This window comes from Rhinopithecus bieti, unplaced genomic scaffold, assembly GCF_001698545.2.
Source record: "Rhinopithecus bieti isolate Rb0 unplaced genomic scaffold, ASM169854v2 scaffold_40368, whole genome shotgun sequence".
Taxonomy (NCBI): domain Eukaryota; kingdom Metazoa; phylum Chordata; class Mammalia; order Primates; family Cercopithecidae; genus Rhinopithecus; species Rhinopithecus bieti.
This window is the reverse complement of record NW_016817546.1, coordinates 1623025-1630582: the sequence shown is the minus strand read 5'-3', so window position 1 is coordinate 1630582 and position 7558 is coordinate 1623025.

Genomic DNA, 7558 nt, shown 5'->3' with positions numbered 1-7558 from the left:
TTTTGAGGCGGAGTCTCACTCTGTCGCCCGGACTGGAGTGCAGTGGCCGGATCTCAGCTCACTGTAAGCTCCGCCTCCTGGGTTTACGCCGTTCTCCTGCCTCAGCCTCCCGAGTAGCTGGGACTACAGGCGCCCGCCACCTCGCCCGGCTAGTTTTTGTATTTTTTTTTTTAGTAGAGACGGGGTTTCACCGTGTTAGCCAGGATGGTCTCGATCTCCTGACCTCGTGATCCGCCCGTCTCGGCCTCCCAAAGTGCTGGGATTACAGGCTTGAGCCACCGCGCCCAGCCAGTAATTTTAAAATTGTTTTAATTTTAATTTTTGTGGGTACATAGTAGGTGTATATATTTATGGGATACATGGAATATTTTGATATAGGCATGCAGTGCATAGTAATCACATTATAGAGAAGTTTTTTTTTTTGAGTCAGAGAAGTTTAAGTAATTTTATGTATAACTAAAATAATAATAGAGAACTAAGATCCCAGATCTTAGTTCAAGGGGAAGTTCAAGGATCCTTAATTCAAGGAGAAGAAGAATGAGGACTGAAGTGAGAACAGACTAAGGTTTTTATCCTTTTGGAGAAGAGGATAGAATTGATTAATTCTGGGTATTGAAAAATTTAGAGGCTGGGTGTGGTGAGTCGCACCTGTAATCCCAAGGTCAAGGCAAGGAGGATGGCTTGAGCCCAGGAGTTTGAGACCAGCCTGGGCCACATGGTAAGACCTTGTCTCTAAAAAAAATACAAAAATTAGCTAGACATGGTGGCTCATACCTGTAGTTCCAGCTACTTGGGAGGCTGAGGAGGGAGGATTGCTTGAGCCTGGAAGGTTGAAGTTGCAGTGAGCCAAGATCACATTACCGCACTCCAACCTGGGCAACAGAGCCAGATTCTTTTAGTCTTATTAGGTTGCAATCTTTGAGAATTTCTTTCAGAGAGCAAATCTGAATGTGACAAAATTCCTGAGGTTTTTTATACCCCCGTGTATTTTATTTTGACCCTTCGTTTGAATAGTAATTTGGCTGAGTACAGAGTACAGGACTTTGGGTTTAAAATAACTTTTTTTTTTTTGAGACAGAGTTTCACTCTTATTGCCCAGGCTGCAGTACAATGGTGCGATCTTGGCTCACTGCAACCTTTGCCTCCCGGGTTCAAGCAATTCTCCTGCCTCAGCCTCCCGAATAGGTGGGATTACAGGTGTGTGCCACCATGCCCAGCTAATTTGTGTGTGTGTTATTAGTAGAGATGGGATTTCGCCATGTTGGCCAGGCTGCTCTCTGACTCCTGACCTCAGGTGATCCACCCACCTTGGCCTCCCCAAGTGCTGGGATGATAGGCGTGAGCCACTGTGTCCGACGTAACTTTTTTTCTTAGAACTTTGATGATACTAATATGATTGCATTTTATTCTAGCATTCTGTGTTGCTGGGACTGGTATAATTCTTACTCTTCTGTAGGTGACATTTTTGCTTTTGTTTTTCTCTTTGGAAGGTTTATTCTTGTTATCCTTGGTTTTCTGAAATTTTGGGAAACGTGTCTAGGTGTAGTCTTATCTTCAAGCAAATCATTTGGCATTCAGAGGGCCCTTTCCACATGAAGACTTGTATTTTTCTTCAGATCTAAAAATTTTTCATGTTATGTTTTAATTATTTCATCTATGCCACCCTCTACTCTTCTCAGATTCTAAATGTCTCTTAACCTTTCCTCACACTTTCTATCCCTTTGCATTTTTACAAAACAACCTGTTCTCGGCCGGGCGCGGTGGCTCATGCCTGTAATCCCAGCACTTTGGGAGGCCGAGGTGGACGGATCACGAGGTCAGGAGATCGAGACCATCTTGGCTAACATGGTGAAACCTCATCTCTACTAAAAATACAAAAAATTGTCAGGCTTGGTGGCACGCGCCTGTAGTCCCAGCTATTTGGGAGGCTGAGGCAGGAGGAGAATCGCTTGAACCCAGGAGGCGGAGGTTGCAGCTAACAGACATTGGGCCACTGTACTCCAGCCTGGGCAACAGAGTGAGACTCTGTCGCAAAAAAAAAACAAAAAACACAACAGCCTGTTCTTTTTTATTTTATTTTGTTTGAGACGGAGTCTTGCTGTGTTGTCAGACTGGAGTGCAGCGGCACCATCTCGGCTTACTGCAACCTCTGCCTCCTGGGTTCAAGCAATTCTGCCTCAGCCTCCCGAGTAGCTGGGACTATAGGCACGCACCACCATGCCTGGCTAATTTCTGTATTTTTAGTAGAGATGGGGTTTCACTATGTTGGCCTGGCTGGTCTTGAACTCCTGACCTCGTGATCCGCCCGCCTTGGCTTCCCAAAATGTTGCAATTACAGGTTGGGGCCACTGAGCCCAGCCTAACAGCCTGTTATTTCATGAATATAATATTCTGTCTAATCTCCGAGGATTGTTTTAACATCTGTTTGCTTTGTGAAATGTTTGCATGGGGATTAGTCTTTGTTTATTGAGTTTCGTACTTTTTCTTGATACTAATTTTCCTCAAATGCTTGGCAATTTAAATTTTGGGCTCATATTTCAAAATTCCTATTCTTCTGTCTGTTGAACCAGGTTCTGATGACATGAGTTTGCCTCTGATAACCACAGCAGAGGAAACACAGGGCAGTGTGAGGAAGGCTGAGTCCTCTCAGTCAGGAGGGCTTTTCCAGCCCACCTAGAAATAGTGCAGATTTCTTGCTACCCAGGGTCTTGCTGTGCCTCTTGTCACCAATGCTGTGGCCTGTGGGCACACACTCACTGTGACACAGTTTAGCATGAGAGAGGTGGGGAAGGGGGCGAAGGTAGCTGGCTGATCCTTCAAAATCCCCCAGATAATCACCCTGACCCCTGCCTCAGGGCTCCTTCCTGTTCCCAATTTCTATAAAGGGCAGAACTTTCTCAAAACTCACAGCCACCTTCTCAGAAGTCACCTCCTGTAGAACTTTTTGTTTGTTTTTTGAGACGGAGTCTCACTCTGCCTCTAGGCTGGAGTGCAGTGGCATGATTTTGGCTCACTGAAACCTCCACTTCCTAGGTTCAGCAATTTTCCTGCCTCAGCCTCCTGAGTAGCTGGGACTACAGGTGCGAGCCACCATGCCTGGCTAATTTTTGTATTTTTAATAGAGATGGGATTTTACCATGTTGACTAGGTTGGTCTCAAACTCCTGGCCCCAAGTGATCCACTTGCCTTGGCCTCCCAAAGTGCTGGGATTACAGGCGTGAGCCACTGCACCCGGCCCCTCCTGTAGATCTTTTAGCCTTTGGTCTTTCCTTTGGTCTTATTTCTCCATCAAACAAGACCCATCTGCCTTCTATCTTTCATGAATTCCTGAAACAGTCTGGTATGCCAATAAATACTTTTGTTTTTCAGTAATGGGTTTATTCTGAATTTCAGGAGATTTTCAGATGTGTAGCAGGAGGGCTATGGGAATCTTCATGGCCCTCCATATCCATGTTACACTACACTCCTGGCTATGACCTGCCACATAGTTGTTCTGTGCCACTTTGATTAATAGCACAGTGTACCTTGTCTTGGTTGGTCTTCATGCTTACAGGAAAAATACCTGCCAACATCAGGATTTGTAACCAGAAAAGGTGTTGAAAACATATCCTCAAAATCAGGCTATCAAATTTTAGAAGAAAACGTTTCAGACCTAGAATCAGTTATGGAGAAGTGAGATGATAAACAGTTCCAGAAACTGTAAATGGACCTCTTCTAAGCCACAACTTGTCTTCGTACACACTGATGTATACATAATACGGCAAAGTTTTATGTGCAACTGAGGGTGTGGCATTTATGATTCAGAAAGAATGAGTTTGTGTAGATGGAAATGGGCATTTGGGTGGGGATTAGGCAAGGACAGAATTATAATGCATGCCGGGTGGATGGTAACACCTGTTTTTGTCTGTACCAAAACTGTTCAGAGAAAACCGTATCCATAAAACTGACTTTTTGTGATTACTAAATGCATAGAATCATTTAACTATCCAATTTGAGAAAAAAAATTACACGAGTAGAAGTCATCCATCCACAGATGAGTACTCCAGGTTTTAGAGGAAAAAAATTTAAATGAACATTTCAGTTGGGTAAATCAGTTTCTCAATGAGAATCTTCTCAATCTCATCTTGCCAGATGACAAATGACTGTCTATTATTGTTAAAGTTTGTGGACTCTTGCAAAAGGAACCGTCAAATTGATTCAGCATCAACTAAGCATGGAAGAAAAAAAAAAAAAAAAAAAAAAAAATATATATATATATATGGCTGTGAAAACAAAACAAAACAGATTTTTGGCTGCTGTCCTCAAAAACCTCCCACACAGATGATGTTCCTGACAGGATCAACAAATGTTGCATTTTACTGTCCCACAGAGCAGCTCCGGCCGTCAGCCACTGACTGGCCTGGGCCAGGCGCAGTTTTGGTTTCGGTGACAGTGACTTCCTTGCTCTGCTCTGAACGAGTGTCCATTCTGTGAAAGTAGGTCTCATGGTTCTAGGGCTGATCCCAAGGCCATCCCACAACATTTCAGTGTGCCCGACAGCGTGCCTGGCAAGCAGCGAACTCCTGACAATTGGAAGCTGCTAATGCTGTTACAGACATCTGCAAGCAAGTCAGATCAGCCAGATTCCATCACGTGGGACACGTTGGAGGACAAAGCCACATTGTGTGGAGGAAAACACACCACCATTCAGGCCCATCGCCATCCTGCTTTCTCCTACACTCAATCTCCCGCAGTGCCAGGTAGGTTTCTGCCTGTACTAAGAAGGGTGAATGGAAAGGTGAGATGTAAAAACAAACAAACAAACAAACAAACAAAAAAGGGCTCGAAATGTCTATGGGAAGATAAAATTGTGGCAGTGCTTTAGAAAACAAGAAGCGCATGATTAAATGGACTTGTTTTCTTTAGAACGCGGGTATTATAATTGGTATTGAAGTGACGCACTGGGGCTTTGAGATGCCTCCCCCACCCTGGCCTCTGCGCTGGCAGTGAGAACCCAGCCCCTGCTATCTTCACAGTTCTCGGCCCATGGAAGCGCAGGCCACCTGGGCTCCTGCAAACACCAGACGTGTAATTAGAGGCTCCTGGGCTGGGATGATGTGGTGTGCAGACAAGTCTTATCACGCGTCTGAGCTGCTGTGGGTGCCTGGAGTTGCCTCTGCAGCCCGGAGCGGGTGAGCGGAGGTTCCCGTGACTCACCCAACTGCAGGAACTGTCAACTGGCTTCTGCCCAGCCAAGAACTTTTATCAATCACTAAGTAGAGACACTGTGTACAAGGACACTGGTTCATCCAAGAACATCAGGACAGCAAGGAATTCAAAACATACAAAACAAAGCTTCCTGCATGTTGCACCCGAGGCAGCCCTGAGGCTCAGCCCAAGGAAGGTTTGGGGCTCGGGCCAGAAAGACACGATTCACTCTGACTTACACAAGAGGGGAGTGTACACAAGTCATGCAGTCTCAGGGGAAGGCACTGGGCTAAACCCTCATGAATGTAAAATGAAGAAATAGGCATGAAGCATGACTAGGGTGTTTATTTGACGAGGACCCAGAGTTATTTCCAAGGAATGAAGGCGCTGCCTTTCTACAACAGAGCAAAATGTCAAGTTAACTGATAACACGTACATTCCTCAGGACTGGTCCCTGAGTGAGACAACATTTTTAGCAGGGAAAAAAAGAACAAATATATGTGTTTTCCTGGATGCTGTTTTAGGGAGCTTGCTACAGGTTTACTTGCTTGTGGTTCCTGGTGGGTTTCAGGATTCCCAGGGTGAGAGGTGATGGGCCGAAGAGAGGCACACTAAACTGATAGCCTGAGATTATGGCTTTCTCTCTTTCTCTCTCTCTCTTTCTTTTTCGAGACGGAGTCTTGCTCTGTCACCCAGACTAGAGTGCAGTGGCACAATCTTGGCTCACTGCAAGGTCCGCATCACGGATTCAAGTGATTCTTCTGCCTAAGCCTCCGAGTAGGTGGGATTAGAGGTGCCCACCACTGTGCCCGGCTAATTTTTGTATTTTTAGTAGAGACGGGGTTTCACCATCTTGGGCAGGCTGGTCTCAAACTCCTGACCTCATGATCCACCCACCTCAGCCTCCCAAAGTGCTGGGATTACAGGCATGAGCTACCGCACCTGGCCTTCTTTCTTTCTGTCTTTTTTTCTTTTTTGAGACGAGTCTTGCTCTGTTGCCCAGGCTAGAATGCAGTGGCGTGATCTCCACTCACTGCAACCTCTGCCTCCCAGGTTCAAGCCATTCTCCTGCCTCAGCCTCCTGAGTAGCTGGGATTACAGGCGTGCGCCACCATGCTCGGCTAATTTTTGTATTTTTAGTAGATGGGATTTCACCATATTGGTCAGGCTGGTCTCGAACTCCTGACTTCAAGTGATGTGCTCACCTCGCCTTCCCAAAGTGCTGGGATTACAGGCGTGAGCCACCATGCCCAGTCCCACAGCTCTCTTTCTAAGACAAGTGCAAACTAGTACCTGGAAAGGAGTCCTTTCTGTCCATTCCCGAGCCCCTTCCCCACACCAAAACCCCACCTGCTGCCATGTGGTGGGGATGTTGAGGAACAGTGACTATCACAGAGCTGCCTTAATGTAAATGATTTCCTCAGGTGCAGAAAAACATACACATCAAGTATGGTTTGCCACTCTGAATTCTGGACAGATAACATGACGGCAGAGGTAAGCTTGTTTAAACACGCTCTAGTAATAGCTTCTTAGTGGCTGAGGTTAAAGCATAGTGAAATTTGATACATTCAGGTGAAAAACAAACATGAAAATTTGCATCCTCCCAGCAATCAAATTACATTAGACATGGCTAAATCATATGATTTCATGTAGTTAACAAGGAGTGAAGGGTGAGGCCACCCAAGTTTGTACAAATTGAACCTTCTACCCAATTCTACTCTCCTTCCCTCCTTTATCCAAATAAAACCCAATACTCTTAACAAGTTGTATAATTCACATGCCGAGAGGAAAAGGGCCAGGTTGTTTGTCAATTGATTAGTTTAAAGAAAACAAGTCCTTGACTGTATTTTAGTTTGAACAAAACTGATTTTCCTAAGGACAAGAATACCTCGAAGCTCTAGTACTAGGTTAGAAATTCACACTGTGGGCCGGGCGCGGTGGCTCAAGCCTGTAATCCCAGCATTTTGGGAGGCCGAGACGGGCGGATCACGAGGTCAGGAGATCGAGACCATCCTGGCTAACATGGTGAAACCCTGTCTCTACTAAAAAATACAAAAAACTAGCCAGGCGAGGTGGCGGGCGCCTGTAGTCCCAGCTGCTCGGGAGGCTGAGGCAGGAGAATGGCGTGAACCCGGGAGGCAGAGCTTGCAGTGAGCTGAGATCCGGCCACTGCACTCCAGCCTGGGCGACAGAGCGAGACTCCATCTCAAAAAAAAAAAAAGAAATTCACACTGTGCCTCCTGGCTTGTTATGCATTTCCAATTTGAAAATATGGAACCTCAAGGCTGTAAATATTTGAGGCCCTTAAGAGAAAAACAATACATTAATTCTTTTTTTTTTTTTTCTTCAGGGCCCCTAATAGTGAAGCATC